General features: G+C 46.5%; 1 protein-coding gene across 3 annotated transcripts in view; it reads right to left on the bottom strand.

Annotated features, from left to right (window-relative positions):
* LOC147893347 (uncharacterized) overlaps positions 1-16,577 on the bottom strand; it is a 73,588-nt gene that overhangs the window by 3,663 nt on the left and 53,348 nt on the right. The window lies entirely within an intron of this gene.

Below are 16,577 nucleotides of genomic sequence, written 5' to 3'. Positions count from 1 at the left end.
TCGAAGTCTAACAACTGGTATCAGAACGATACCTTCTTGTGACCTTGTGGGTAATCTGACTTGAGGAGCTTGTGACAAATCAATTTGAGATCCTAAAGAGAGATTGGCTGCCAGAAGTCTTGAGAAGAGTCATGAGGATTTGAGCATCTAGTTCTAGAGAATCTGTGAGGATTGGAAGATCTGCAGGTTTGTGAGGAATTTGTGATAGATGAATTCCAGTGAATTTTCTAAGGCTACAAGTTGCATGGTACAAAAGTAAGAGAGTTGTGATTTTGGTTTTCAGCAACAAAGGAGAATAGAATGGGGTGGCAATTGAGTTTGCGCAGCGAAAGTGTGATGAATCAGTGTGGTTTTCAGGCTGCAACTCGTCTCCTCTTTGTTTCCATTCTATAGCTCCAAGTTTGAGCTGTAACAGCAGCAACTAACAGCTTCAAAAAGGTGCCTACTCATATCCAATTTTGAGTTGTGACAGAAGCACTTCTCAGCACCAAAAAAGGCGCCTGCTACAGCCTCATTCTCAAATCCTTTCAACAGCTCTTGAATCTCAGCCCTTCCCACTCCCTCTATCAACCCCTCCCTCTCCCTCTATTAGCCCTTCTCTTTCCCTCTCAGCCCGTCCCTCGCCCTCCTCCCTCTCAGCCCCTTCCTTTCCCTCTACCAGCCCCTTAGTGTCTACATAAACAGACTCACATGTCCACAGGTCCCACGCATCTACATCATAGGCTAGGGGCTGGATGCTTGCTGCTCTTCATCATGATCTCGCTCTCCACATTTCAGATGTTCGACTTTTGGGACGATGATTTTTTTAGATTGCTTTCGATTCTTTGGAGGTCACGAGACTGTAGAGGATTTTTCTCACCCTTTCACTTTCGGTTTTGATCAGGTAGAGGAGCACAGACGGGTCACTTCACTATTCATCAGATTTCCCATAGACTCTTTGCCTCGATCGGAGCATTCTTTAGGCAAGCGACAAAGATCCCCCTACTCCTTGGGGTCATAGTAGAGGTAACCAGATCGGATGGGGTTCCCAGGGTTTGGGTTACTTTTTCTTATCTAAACGTATCAGATCATCATATTATGCTCCAGGGCCTAGATGGTTCGGATTTGTAAGATCTTTGGGCACTTTGCTAGAGATTGCCCAAAGAAGAAGAAAAAACCTGAGAAATCTTCTGGTGTGGCCCCCCCTCGTCCTCGGCAAAGCACTCCCGCAACACCTCCTACATGTCCAGCACTAGCTGTGCGTCCCACACCTGTTGCTCTAGCTGCTTGTCCCATTCCGACCACCTCGCATTGGGTGGCAGTTAAAGTTGTTGCTCGCTCCCCACCCACAAATCAGGAGGGCACTTCTTATGCCGAGAACCCTGCATCAATGCGGGCTAATGATATCCTAGTTATGTTCTTGATTAGTGACTCCCACAAGCTTGATCAGACCGTAGCTGGCGATGCCCTAGTCCCAAAAGTTTGGACAAGGCTATTGATGCAGTCCTTCGGATTGTCGCCCTCAGTCCGAGCAGCCCCCTCACCTCAGCTCCTTATTCTCCCTTCATTGATTAAGAAAAGGGTGTGGCTCCTACATCTTCTTCCTTTGTACATGCAAGGATTTTAGGTGCTCCGGCATCGTCGTTGGCTCGGAGAAACTCTCTTCCTTGGCTGAACTTAGACAGATCAAGTTTGTAGCTTCTTCTTTTGGAGATGTCGTTCTTGTATTCATGTGAACAAGGTGTCTCCCTCCACACAGCTGTGAGAGTTCTTTCCACTCTGAATTTATCTCCTCTCCAGTACCCTAGGAGATCTACTCAGAAGGGAGTAGTTTCCGCCACTAGGTCAGATAAGCTATTCCACCCTAGCTTCTCTCGCCAATGAGGATTGTTAGCTGGAACATATAGGGCATTAATGGTGTACCTCATCACCACCAAAGATAGCTGATTTGGAGTCATTTCCATCCAAGTGTTACTAGGGGACCATTGATACTCTTTTTATTCAGGGATACAAACTAGATGCCAGAGACTGTCCAAAATCAAGTAACCTACTTTCAAGTAGTCTCCTGCTTTGGGAACCAGAGGGGAATGTGTATATCAGAGTCAAATTCTTTTCTTCCCCTTATGGTTAGACATGGTGTCATTATACCTTCCAGAGCATAGTGGATTATTATGCTAATTGAGGGATGTAAGTTTGGTCTTCTCAACTCCCAGACAGTGTCCTTTTCTGAAAGAAACTTGTTTCTTGGGCCCCCATTGCAGAGTCATGGATTATTGGAGCGTAACTTCAACATGGTGGAGTTTCATATTAAAAAGGAGGAGAGAAGGTGGCATTCATTCACTAGAGAGAGCAGCTTGGGATACCTTTCTCTTTTGGGACAAAGGCGGAGATGCTTGGATTGATGATGCCTTTCATACTTTGCCGCATTTGCTCCTATTCTTTTGGTCGAATAGGAGGTTACAAATGCCCATCCATGCACGAATAGACAAATCCTAAGTTGATGATTGGGCATTGGACAGAGATGGTTTAGTATGCATTGCACCAGGGGTTTCTACTTCATATCATTTTCCAGTGCTTATGCTGATTTTTGAGACTCACTTAAGATGCTGCCCTACTAGTATCAGAATTCCAGATGCAAAGGAGGGCCTCATGGAGGAGATATTATAGATTTGGGTGTCTCATTTACACAATGGAGTGGGATCTCCTTCATTTGTGGCAGCAATCCTCTTTGGTATTAGTAATTTATCATACTATTGCTAGAACCAGAAGAGCTGAGATTCTCAGAGGGGAGATTGGCCTCAGACATCAGTTAGCAGCCCTGCATAAGGAAGAGCAGCACAAAAGGCCCATGGATGCTTGGATTGAAGAGTGCCTTGTTGCAACAAGGGCTTATCATCAGGTGTTGGTAAATGAGAGAGAAAAGTATGCCTTTCATGCTAGAGAGTCTTTTGGATATAGATGGGGGGAAGAGCCAATAAATATTTAGCTAAGCATGGAAGAGAAAGTGTTTCTTAGCTTATTGACTCAGATGGGGTCCTTCAATCATAACCTGATGCCGTCTTATGCACAACTACAGATTTTTATGCATCCCTCCTTTCAACAGATCCTGACACACTTGCCGAAGATGATGACACATGTAGAGTATGGCATGATATTCCAGCTTTGGTGAAACCAGATATGAGAGCTTCACTTAATGCACCTTTCATCAATTTAGAATTTCAGGACTGCACTTCTGCTCTCCCCAAGGAAGCAAGTGCATGTTTTTAATCATCTTTTGGGATATGATTGGGGGCCACGTTGCCTCATCCCTACAGGGAATTTGGGACTCTGGTATTATGCCTGATTCGTTTACAAAGGGTCTCATTCATCTTATCCCGAAAGGGGGTTGCATAAATTAAATTTCTCAATGGAGGCCAATTACTCCCTTCGGCACTTCTATATGATTTTGGCCAAAGCAATCAGTCTACGCTTGCAGCCCATCTTTTAGACCTCATCCATTATACACAGACAAGATTCATTCAAAGCATCTTTGATAATACATTTTCATTTTGGAAGGCTTCGCATTGGGCTTGCCATTCTACTCTTGGATTTCGAGAAAGCTTATCACAGAGTAGATTGGGGTTTTTTGGAGGGTACTCTTTAATGCTTTGGATTCTCAGATGGATTAGAGGGGTTCCCTCCATGTGCAGATCAATCTACAGCCACATGCTTATTGGAGAGAGATTTCAGATTTCTACATCAATCCATGGGATGCCCTCTTGCCCCTTCCCTGTATTACTTGTGGCTGAAGCAATGAGCATATTTTTAAATCTCAAACAAATGTTATTGGGATGAGAATCCCCTTGGATAGGATGAGGAGCTCTTAAAAAGTGACTCTATGATCGGCATGCCATCTATATCTATTCACTCTGCTAGTATGGATGCATCTATCTGCTGCATCCTAACTGCAGTCCCTCTAAGATGGCCAACTGATAAGAGTCTCTGATCCTCTGGAAGCTTCCTAAAAACCTTCCAACAGGCCCCTACTATGGAAGTGGGTCCCCTCTCCCATCTAGACCACTGTATGTAATGTGACACTCCTAGTAATCTGCCATGCTCATCCAATATAGAGTCATTCCGCATGACTGGCTGCCTATCTATTTCTTCGTAAGAGGAGGGTGAAACTCTCCGAAGAGTGCTTCTGAAGCTGCCCCAAGCTTTCAGAATGGCAGCCATGAGAGGGGAAGAGGGAGATCTAAGATGGGATGAAGTAAAGATCCATCTCGAGCTGTCCATCCAATCTCCCCCATGAGATGGTGTATAAGACTGAATGCTGTGTAAGAAAAAATCTTTCCAAGGCTCCTGTCCAGGCATCAATCCTCTCACTACAAACTTGCACAACAAGGCCATATACTACAAGTTTGGATCAATAATAATGAGACCTCCTTTCCCTGTGGGCAAAAATGAGAGTCTTCCAAGCCACCCTGGCTACAACATCTGAGGTGCCATCTAACCCGCTCCATAGGAAGTTCCTGATAGGTCTCATGAGCTGAGAGATACAACCTCTAGACCTCCACCAACATGAGCAAACGAAGCAAGCAATAGCCAATAATACCTGGTTCACAACCACTACTCTGGATGCAAGGTCAAGACTCGCAGAACTCCAAAAAATGAGTTTCCTCCTGATGCTCTCCAACACGGGAGCAAACTGTTGTGCTGGAGAGATGCCCACCCCAACCTGGCATCCTAGGTACCTGATGGAAACACCCCTCTAAATCCATCAGTCTAGAGTGTCCTCATCACTAATCCAAAAGCCATTGGATTTGTTCCAATTAATATGAGCCACTGTTGCAGTGCAAAACAAATCCAAGGCTGTCCTGAACGAGGTGAGTATCTATGGTGTGGCAACCAAAAAAACAGATGTGTCATCTGCCAACTCACTATCCAAGAGCTCATCCTCCTACCTCAATGGAAGCCTCAGTTCTATAATATCATCTTGAGCTTTAATGTAATAGCTCATAGCTTCGGCCACAAATAAAAAGAGAAAGGGGGCTAAAGGACATTCCTGAGTCCTGACACACCGATCTGGTAATTTGAAACTTATCTCCCATGACTCCACCAATAAGAACCTGGCTATGTGCTGATCTGTACAGAGATGACACCCCTCTGATCCATGCATCTGTGAATCCGAAGTGAACAAGGGTACCCTCTAGAAAGCCCCAGCCTACTCTGTCATAAGCTTTCTCAAAGTCCAGGAGTAGAATGGCAAGCCTATGGCCATTATGCATGGCCCAGTCATAAGCCTCCCAAAATGAGAAGATGTTATCGAAGATGCTCTTGCCATGCACAAAGCCCATCTGCGTACCATGTATAAGATCTGGAAGAAAGGGCTGCAAACGTAGGTTGATTGCTTTTGCTACGATTTTGTACAAAGTACCCAATAGAGTGATCGGTCTCCACTGAGACTAAATTTCTGCAAGCCCCTTTTGGGATAAGATGATTGAGGCCCTTCGTAAGTGAGTCTGGCATCTCATCTGAGTCCCAAACGCCCTGTAAGGCTGAGGTAATGTGATCCCCATCCCAAAATGAAATATAAAAGAGGGGTTAAGTCCATCTGAGCTAGGGCACTTGCCCTTGTGAAGGGCAAAAAGAGTAGTCCTGAACTCTATGTTGGTGAAGGGTGCATCAAGTGAGACTATATATCTCCAGTCACCAACATAGGTAAGTGCTGCCAAATAACAACTCAAGCATCAACTCTGGCCTGTGTTTTAAGATCTGCTATAAGAAGGGATCTACAAGACGGCATCTGGATGTGTCTATAAAACTCCGCTTGAGTCAACAAGCTGTGAAACACTCTCCTTACTATGTCTGGGGCCAAGAGTAGAGAAGAACTGCTTGTTGACCCTACCTCCCATCTGAGTCCAAAATGACTCTCTGGCATGAAAGGCATACTCTGCTCTCTGATCTAACACTGATTGTTGCTGAGCCCTTGTTGCAGCAAGGCGCTCCTAAACCCAAGCATCTGTAGGCCTCTTCTACTCTTTCCTCTGAAGAGTAGCCAATTGATGGTGGATACCTATCTCTCGCTTGAGGATCTTACCTCTCCTGATACGAGCAACTAAATGATAAAAGTAGCTAATATCTGAGAGGGATGCAGCTACATCTGACGGAGAAAGCTGCCCATCGTGCATGTGAGATACCCAAGTCCGCAACACTATCTCTGAGAGACCCTCCTCTGCGTAGAAGGCATCTGGAATCCTGATACTAGTAGAGCGACTCCTCACATCAGGATCTGAAATCATCAAAACAACTTAAAAATTATCTGAAGTGGACACCCCAGGTGTAATACATACTGTCCCACCTTTGTCCAAAGCCCAATCAACCACATAAAATCTGTCTCCTTCTTTCGTTACACAATCATAAATGCCAGTAGTAGAGGAGGCTCCGAAAATCCCTCAGGAATAGAAAGATCACTCTCTTCTTTTGGCTTTCTATGCATGGAGGGATTGCAGTGAACCTGTGGAGATTCGGGTTCGGGGCTGACCCTACCTGTCCTCGATGCCACGCACAGTTGAGTCAGTTCAGCATTGCCTCTGGGAGTGCAGACAGGCGAGGACGATCTTTTTTTTTTTTTTTGGTAAAAAAGAGACTTCTATTAAGTATTAAAGAAAACCGTTAGAGCAAGCTCCATACGGGGATACGGGATACACCATGCAACCCATGAAAAGCTCAAGAGCCAAAAAGAAAGGATTGGGGCTGATAGTGCCATCTCAATCCGTTAGCAACCTCCGAGAAAACGAGAGAACCCCTCCAAACTCGAAGAAATACAGTCCTCCTAGAAGAGGCTGCCTGTGAAGGGCCCTGCATGCTAGCCCATATGGCTATCAAAGTGTGAACCGTGTCACTCCAAATACCCGTGAACACCTATGATGGGTGTATTTGGGTGTCATCCAAGGCCTCTGTGCATCTGGCTCTCCAAATGTGCCAAGAGGAAATGCTAGCCAAAATCTCCCAAGAGGTGTCCACTGAAACATGTGAAGCTCTGAAAGGAATATGTGGTACATCCTGAAGAGAGCAGGGCTCTATCACCTGTCGGCGGATCGAGAGTGCCCAAGAAGAAGGCTCACCCTCATAAAACACCTGGGGCCTAGTAAGGGATAACCATGCAACCGAGCCCCAAGTCATGAAGAAAGGGGAAGTATGAAAAATGCTGAGTATCCGAGCAACTCCTTTCCAAACAATTCTCGCTTGATTGCAGTCCCAAAGGCAATGTCGCACTGACTCCTCTGCAGAATGATAGCGACGGCAAGTGGGATCAGCCCCGAATCATGATCTCCACAGGTTCACTGCAATCCCTCCATGAATAGAAAGCCAAAAGAAAAGAGTGATCTTTCTATTTCTAAGGGATTTCCAGAGCCTCCTCCAGAAATTCCTACGCAAATCTCTAGTGATGAAGAAGCTATCCCAATGGGGGGCTCTGGAGCGAATCCAACCTCTACTACTCAGCTGAAATCTCTTGGCATTTTCAACCGTGAAACAAAAGAAGGGAATCCCCCTCTCTCGGTGCCCATGATCTATCCACTCTCACTCTCCTGGGTCCCACTGCAAGCACTTGATAGGTGCACCTCCATATAACCACAACCTCCAGGATCCCACGGCCAAGAGCAGAGGGTCGGGGTCTAAGTACCACTGCAAGCCCGCTCCATGGTCCACAAAACCAGCAATCCTGACAGGCTGAAAGGCAACCTCTAGAAGAATATCATCCGTGAATCTAGAGAGTATACCTCCATCCCCAACGTCAAAGACCAGAGCATCTTCCTCGAGACCTCGAAGAGCGATCACCTGTAGAGGAACTGTTGTTCTCGAAAAAGCTCCCATCCAAGTGGTGGTAGTAATAGGCATCTCAACTGTCCAATCCACCGGGATGGTTGCATCTATTTGCTGAATCCTGCGTGCTACCCCTTTGAGGTGACCCACAGACTGTAGCCTCTGATCCTCAAGTAGCCTGATAAAAGCCTTCCAAGTGTCTACTGTGTAGGTGGGGCTTCTCTCTCATCCAAACCACTGCATATAATGGGAAGTGCCCAAAGGTCTGCCATGCTCATCAAGTATACTATCGTTCCAAATGATTGGCTGCCTATCAATCTCTTCAAGGGTAGAGGGCGGAACCCTTCGAAGAGTGTTCCTGAAGCTCCCCCAAGCTTTGAGGATGGCAGTCATGAGAGGAGAGGCAGGAGACCTGAGAGAGGCAAAAGTAAAAATCCAGCGAGGGCTGTCCACCCAATCATCTCCTAAGGTAGGTGTGCAAGCCTAAATGCGTCCAAAAAAGAAATCCTTCCAAGGTTCCTGCCCAGGCATGAGTCCCCTCACCACCACCTTACAAAGCAATGCCTTGCACTGCAAGTCCGAGTCAATAATATTAAGGCCCCCTTCCCAAGTAGGGAGAATAATGGTCTCCCAAGCCACCCTCGCTACAACATCTGCCGTGCCATCAAGTCCACTCCATAAAAAATTCCTGACTGGTCTAATGAGCTGAGTGATGCAATCCCTAGACCGGCACCAGCAAGAACACACAAACCAGGCGATGGCCAAGAGAACTTGGTTCACTACCACAACTCTAGAGGCAAGGTCGAGTTTGGTTGAGCTCCAAAAAAGGAGCTTTTTCCTTATACTTTCTAGTACTGGGGCAAACTATTGTGCTAGAGAGATGCCCAATCCTACCTGGCATCCCAAATATCTGACAGGAACACCCCTATGAATCTAAGAAAAGCCAATGTCAACTCCCCAGCCTGGAGTGTCCTCATCACTGATCCAAAAGCCAAAGGATTTATGCCAATCAATGTGTGCCCCTGCAGCTGAGCAAAAAATATCCAAGGCTGTCCGGAAAGAATCAAGTGACTACGGAGAGGCCTCAATAAAACCATATGGCAGGAAGGTGATCAACAAGCGTTATCTCAAGCCCTTCTTTGTGTGTGATGGACCCAGGCATGGAAATGTGTCATCAGCCAACTCATAGTCAAGAAGCTCTTGCTCCTATCTCAAGGGCAATCTCAACCCATAAAGCTCAGCCTGAGATCTAAGAAAGATACTCATAGCTTCTGCCACAAAGAGAAAGAGGAAGGGGGCTAAAGGGCATCCCTGATGAACTGATCTGGAAATCTGAAACCTATCACCCCTTACCCCTCCAATCAAAACCTGGCTGTGGGCTGATCTATAAAGGGAGGCCACCCCTCTAATCCATGCATCTGAAAATCCAAACCGTAGAAGTGCCCTCAAGAAAACCCCAATCTACTCTGTCATAGGCTTTCTCAAAGTCCAGGAGTAGAACTGCCAACCTCTGCCCGCTCTGCATAGCCCACTCTGTGGCTTCCCAAAAGGAAAATATATTATCAAATATGCTCCTACCATGCACAAAGCTTGTCTGAGTATCATGGATGAGGTCTGGAAGAAGGGGCTGCAACCGGATACTGATCGCCTTGGCTAGGATTTTGTACAGAGTGCCCAAAAGAGTGATGGGTCTCCAATGGGATACAAAATTCTTGTTGCCACCTTTCGGGATAAGGTGTATGAGTCCCTCGGTGAGTGAGTCAGGCATCTCACCCGAGTCCCAAATGCCCTGCAGGGCTGAAGTAATATGATCACCTATCATATCCCAAAAGGCTGTAAAAAAAGGAGGAGTAAGATCATCGGAACCAGGGCATTTGCCCTTATGAAGGGCGGAGAGAGCACTCTTGAACTCTGTGTTGGTAAAGCGTGCATCAAGTGAGCATATCATCTTTGGTGTGACCAACACAGGTAAACTCTGCCAAATCTCATCTCTAGCCACATCTCTGGCCTGTGTGTCAGGATCTGCAGAAAGAAGGGAGGCATAGAAAGCTGTCGCTAAGTGCATGACAGTATCCGGATGAGACTGCAAAATGCCGTCAGAGTCAATAAGCTGCTTGACACTCTCTCTACTATGTCTGGGACCAAGTGTAGAGAAAAAGTGTTTATTGACTCTCCCTCCCATCTGCATCCAAAAGGACTCTTGTGCATGGAAGGCATACTCTGCTCTCTGATCAAGCAATGCCTGCAAGTGAGCCCTTGCCGTAGCAAGGCGCTCCTGTACCCAAGCATCTGATGGTCGTTTCTGCTCCTCCCTCTCCAAGGCTACCAACTGCCGGCGGATACTAATCACCCGTACCTCACCTCGCCGAGCACTAGCAACGGAGTGATAAAAGTCGCTGATACCAGCAAGTGCTGTGGCTACATGTGAAGGACCGGCCACCCCCCCTGCATGTGAAAAACCCAGATCTCCAAGACTGCCTCTGTGAGGGTCTCATCCGTGTATAAGGCATTGGGGATCTTGATACTGTGAGACCCTCCTCTCAGATGGGGCTCTCAGATGGACAAAACTTCCGGAAAATGGTCGGAAGTGGAAACACCAGGTGCAATGCAAACTATCCCCCCTCTATCAAGAGCCTAGTCATCCACATAGAATCTGTCAATCCGGGCATGGATAGGCATCTGCATCCTATGGTTTGACCATGAAAACAAAAGTGACTGAGACTGAACATGAAATGCATCATCTGACCAAACATCTCTGCCACTGAATCTGAACAAGAAGGCATCCCAAGCTGCTCTCTCGAGGAAATAAATACCACCTTCTCTGCCCCCTTGCTTATCAGAAGGTGCCTCAACCATGTTGAAGTCACCTCCAATAATCCACGAATCTGCAATGTCAGCCCAGGAGAGCAACTCTTTCCAAAACAGAACACGGTCCCCTCTGTTGTTCGGAGCATAGAGGTTGAGGAAACCAACCTTACATCCGTCAATCAGAAGTAGAACCCACTGGGCCCTGGAGGGGGTTATGGTACCGTGTCCAATGATCAAAGGGAGAATAGAATCTGAAACTGATGTGCATGTACCCGCTTTGGTTCCCAAGGTAGGAAGCCAAAAAGTCCGGCCTGAAAGCAGCTTATCTAACTTGGAGCAATCTCTAACATCCAGTTTGTGTTCCTGAAGAAAAAGCATGTCTAGGGAACCACCTGAAACACCTGGATGGAGCTGATTCCTGATCAGCTGTCTACGACGGCGATGAGGGATGCCGCCCAATCCCTGTATATTCCAACTGGCTATCCTCATCGGCGGGAGGAAGCGGGTTGGAATACCTTACCCGACTTGGTGGCGGAAAAAGAAACCTCCACCGGAGCTAACCTCCTGCCATACACACGAGGTCCAAGGGGAGGAAAGTCCACAGGTGACAGAGAGAAAGATCTCTCAAAAGGGATGCCAATAACTGGCTCTCCGAAAGTGGAAGGTACAAAATCATCATCTGGGAGGTCAGAGGGGTCCTCCGGAGCGGAAAAGGAGTTCCGCTGAGCCAATCCTGGGGAGGGGGTACGGAGAAATTTTTACGTCGCACCACTACTCATGTCATTCAACTCTATAAATCACCTGCCACAATGACAAATACTATTGAGGCTATGGAGTACTTCCAAGTAAGGTGCCTAAAGATGAGGTGACCACAAACCACAAACCACAACTTGCAGGAGTATCGAAGTGATGTCAAAGTTCACATACAACCAGTTTCTCCATAGAATCAAAAGTACTAAAGTATGCTAGTTGATGAAAGAATGATGTTGGCAAGCTCCAAGAAGAATAGATAATTCTCAAGTGAACTACTCATAATGTCAATATCCATAAGCGTTCAACTCGATTCTATCCATGCCTCTAGGCAATCTTGTGGCGAAGCCCGAGAAGGCTACCCCCTCCACCTATGCTCTCAGATGCCTCACACTCCCTCCCTCCCCTCTCAACTACCCCGCACCCCCTCCTTGCCCCCCGCCTCCATTCAACGTCCCCCATCCTCTTTCCTTCTACCCTGCCTCCTCTCAACCCTCCCCTGCCCCCTCTCTCTCCCCTCTCAGCCTTTTCCCCTTCCTCTCTCCTTGTCCTTTCCCTTTCCCCCTCCCTCCAAGCCCCCCCTCTTTCCCCCAAGACAGAAAGAGCCTTTTATTTCAGTTTGAGTCGATTTTGACGAATGGTGGATGTTCAATCAGACAATCCCCATTCGCTTCCACCGGCCGCAAGAACATGTACTTTTTTGAAAGACGAGTTGCTGCAGCTCCCAGAAGATGTGGAATTAGAGTCTTTCACCACCCTCTTCCCTTGATCTAAGGGTTCCATCCTTCCAGGCTACAAGCTAGGGACCGCATGCTTGCGGCTTTACCCTCGAGCCTCATCCCACACCTTAAAGATGTTTGATTGTTGGAACCTGGTTTTTTCCAGGTGGTCTTTGATTCTCTGGAAGCTGCCAACTCTGTCCTCAAAGTTAGCCCATTGCACTTGGGCTCTAGGAGGATTTTTTTGGGACCTTTCATACTGGACTTTGACCTCTTAGAAGAGGATAGCTAGGTCATTTCACTTTTCATCAGGTTCCCTTGCCTTCCTCAGGTGTATCATCAGCTCCTTGCCTCGATTGGAGCTACCTTTGGAGTGGAGTGGTCACACAGACCCTTCGCCCCCCCTTTTCCCTCGTTTACCCTCTTAAGCAACTGAGGCGATTAGATCAGATGGGGATCCTAGAGTTAGGGTCATCATTTCAGACCCTAACTTATCCAATGACCATATCATGCCCCAATTCCCTGATCGTTCTTTCTTTCGGCAATGAGTCGAGATTGCGGGTAGACAGGATCGGTGCAAGATTTGTAGGACCTTTGGGCAAGGGATTGCCCAAGAAAGAAGAAGCATCCCAAAAAGCCTTCTAGTGCAGCTCCTCACCGACCTCGACATAGTGATCCTTTGGCACTGTCTTCACCAATCGGGGCTTTAGACATTCCTGTTCTGGTTGCAACTAGTAATACTCCTGACCTTGTTCAGGCTGCGACCAAAGTTGTACCCGAGACTACTATTGTTGCCCCTTGAACAGCTCAAGAGACTATTGCTACGGATGCTGCCCAGATTGCAGCTCCTCACCTTGACCCAGCCATTACTGTTGTCGATTCGGTCTTGGCTAGGACCAGCGTTGGAGCCTCGGTAGATCTTCATGGTCATGGTCCTTTCGAGCAGCCCAATTCTTATTTGCGTCCTCCTTCATGAAACGAGGGAAGGGGATAGTGCATACCCTTTCACCAGCTTTGGATACGGGGATTTTATGTACCCCAACACCAAGCCTATTTCACAAGAACTCTTTTTCTGCCTTGGATCTAGCAGATTTTCTTGAGGAGGATTTTGTGCCCTCTACCTTTAGTGAGGCAATGATTGGTATTCCTTTTGATAGGGTGTCTTCCTCCTCACATAGATGAGTTCTTTTCCCCGTGGATTTTCCTCCACTTGGTTCCCTCCCTCACTCTTTGAGCAGGAGGTCCTCCCTCATGGAGGGGTTTGTTTCCGCCACTATATTAGGTAAGGTGTTCCATTCTACTTCCTCCCATCGATGAGGATTGTTAGTTGGAACATATAGGGCCTTGGTGGCAGTTGTAGGCAGTGATTCAAACTCAGCTCCATCTAGGTGTTACAAGGGGTTCCATTGACATTCTATTTATTCAGGAGCACATGCTAGATGCTAGAGATTGTGCAAAGTCAGGTAAACTCCTTTCAAGTCACACGTTTTGGTCACCTACTTTGGGCATAAGGAGTGGGACTTGCATTTCAGCTTTAGATTCTATTCTTTCCCTGGTAGTTGGGCATGGTATCATCACTCCCTCTAAAGCACAGTGGGTCATTCTTTTGATTGGGGTCTTCTCAACCTCTATGCCCCCAACAATCAAGGGGACCATGTCCTTCTGTAGAAGGAACTTCTCTCTTCGGCCTTTAGATTCATGGGTTATATAGGAGGTGACTTCAACATGGTGGAGTTGCCTTCAGACAAGAAGGGGTAGAGAGGGAGGCATGTATTCTTTGGAGAGAGCAGCCTAGGATGCCTTCTTGTTTTAGTTTAAAGGCAGAGACCTTTGGTTAGATGATGCCTTTCACACTCAGCCACAATCACTCCTATTCTCATCGTTGAACAGGAGACCTCAAATGCCCATCCATGCACGCATTGACAGATTTTATGTTGACGATAGAGGTAGATTGGTATGCATTTCTCCGAGGGTTTCTACCTCATACCACTTTCCAGTGGTTTTGATGATTTCCGAGCCTCATAGGAGAGGTCGCTCTGCTAGTATGAAGATTCTGAATGCCTTCTATGCAGAGGAGGATCTCACAGAGGTAGTTTTACGGATTTTGGTGTCTCATATGCAGGGTGGAGTGCTGCCCCCTTCACATGTGGCAGCAGGCTTGTCTTGTATTATGATGTCTATCATTCGGTCGTGAGTACCAGGAGCCATGAGATTCTCAGACACTGTAGGAACAAGAATGGAGAAGAGTTGTGAACACGAGAACAAGAAGTAAACACAAGTGAACTCTAACTGAAATGTTCAAATGAAACAATACAACTACTTGGTATATATAGTACCCAAGTACTGGTCAGCCATATAGTTTAGTTATGGCCTACAACACCATATCATCGTAGATATCTCTACAAACACGAGTTTGGTCTTCGCCAATAGTTGGCAGCCCTATAGAGGGAAGAGCAGAAATGTCCTACAAAATCTTGGATTCAGGAGCACCTTGTTGCAAGAAGGGCTCATCAGCAGACAGTGTTAGATCAGAGCTAAGTATGCCTTTCATGCACAGGAGTCTTTTTGGATTCACATGGGAGACAAAATCAATAAGCATTTCTTCTCTACTCATGGCCTGAGACATAGTAGAGAGAGTGTCACACAACTAATTGACTTAGACAGGGTATTGCAGATAGATCCAAATGCCGTCTTGCGTATAGCTATTGTTTTTTATGTCTCCCTTCTTTTAGCAAATCCAGATACATTGGCTAGAGATGATGCCAGGTTTCATATTTGGTAGCATATTCCATTATTCGGAAACCAGCACGAGGATGCCTTGGTCTTTGATGTTTAGTAAGGTGGAAGGCTGTCTAGATCTTTAGGTAATATTCACTTGGGCGTTCCCTTTCAACCTGTCGGGATCATAGGTTGTGGAGTATGGCAAGGATTCAGAGTGGCACGTAGATCCAAACCCATGTCTTACTCTTTTGGGTTCATGGAGGATTGGTTCTATGGAGGCATCTACATTAAATTTTTACAATGGGATCCCGGAGAGTGGGAGTGGATTGATGCAGGGCACCGAGAGAAAAGTCGCCCCTTCTTTTGTTATACTGTAAGTAATGCTAGGAAATTTCAGATCAGTTGTAGAGGCTCAACGCCCTCCAGAAGCCCTCATTGGGAGAACTTCCATATTTCTACTGACTTGTAGAGAGTCTTTTGGAGAAGACTCTGGAAATCCCTCGGGAATAGAAAACTCAATCTATTCTTTTGGCTGTCTACTCATGGAGGGATTGCAATGAACATGTGGAGGTCCAGGTTCGGGAAAGACTCTACTTGTCCTCGCTGCATCATTCATCATTGCTTATGGGATTGCAGACATGCGAGGGTCATGGATTGCTAGGATCTTCAGTACCTTTGCTTCTTCCAGTTTCTCTATGACCTAGGGCTCTATTTCTTGGGTCTCTCTTTCAGGGCCTCCGGTCTTCTTTGAGAGGTAGAACTCAACATGGTCTATCTCGGTTCGGCGACATTTGAGTATTGCTCTCTAGATGATGTTCCGTTCTCCCCTTTCAGACTAGTGCATGCTTCTATGGATACCTCGAGATACTGGCGAATATTCCAGTGTGGCATACCTACAGAGCCAAATGCACAAAGGCATTTGATGGATATTAGGTCCATCCCTCTCACACCATGGCCAGTATTTGGACTGATACCATACACACTTTGACGGCCAATTGGGCAACCATGTAGGGTTCCTCCCAACAGCCTCTGCCAGGATATTTTCCTTAGGGAATGGAGGGGCTCTCCTTTCTTCTCTGAGACTATAGAAGGATTGAGGTGGCACTTTCAGCCTCTACCTTATCTTTCCGGTTTATACTGGGGTTCTCTATTGACCCATTTTGGGTGGCCTTTTTGTTCATGCCATGCATGATGTACTTCCGCTTCGAGCTTGCTCTTGAAGGTGTTTTTCATCCTTAATAGAGGTCTTTTTCATGGAAAAAAAAAACTCTCCTCCACTACAAGCTATACAACCATTTCACTATGTTGGGGTTGAGGCTTATGGGGTAAAGTTTCATAGGCCAACGGCATAGAAAAGAAAGTAAGGAACGGGATGCCTCAGCCAAGATAAAGTAAACGAAAGCATAGCAGATAGAAGCTATAGCAATGACACATTTCAAAACTATGGTAAAGCCAACGAATGTATTTCAATCCTCTATTGATAGAAAGTAGCAAATAGCTCGATCATTCGCAAAAAGTTGTTTCTCCATGATGGTATTCTAAGTGTGCATCGAGTTGATAGAGTAGGAGAACCAAAAACCACAGCGAAACCGCAGCCGAAGGAAAGGGCTGCAGGTGTTGACAAAGACGGACAGGAGATGGAACTAGGAAGGAAATGGGTGCAGAAAAGAGGGAGCAGCTAGAGGCTGCCTTTGAACAGCTAGCCTAGGGTTGTGAGGCAGCCTAGAAGGAGCGCAAAAGGTGTCCTCTGCCACAAGAATCAAGCAATATGATGGCTGCACAAAAGCAAGGGAA

Source organism: Dipteris shenzhenensis, chromosome 15 (genome assembly GCF_047967505.1).
Source record: "Dipteris shenzhenensis isolate YYH24624 ecotype China chromosome 15, Dip_SZ_1.0, whole genome shotgun sequence".
In the NCBI taxonomy this organism is placed as follows: Eukaryota; Viridiplantae; Streptophyta; class Polypodiopsida; order Gleicheniales; family Dipteridaceae; genus Dipteris; species Dipteris shenzhenensis.
This window is presented reverse-complemented; position numbering and strand designations above follow the sequence as displayed.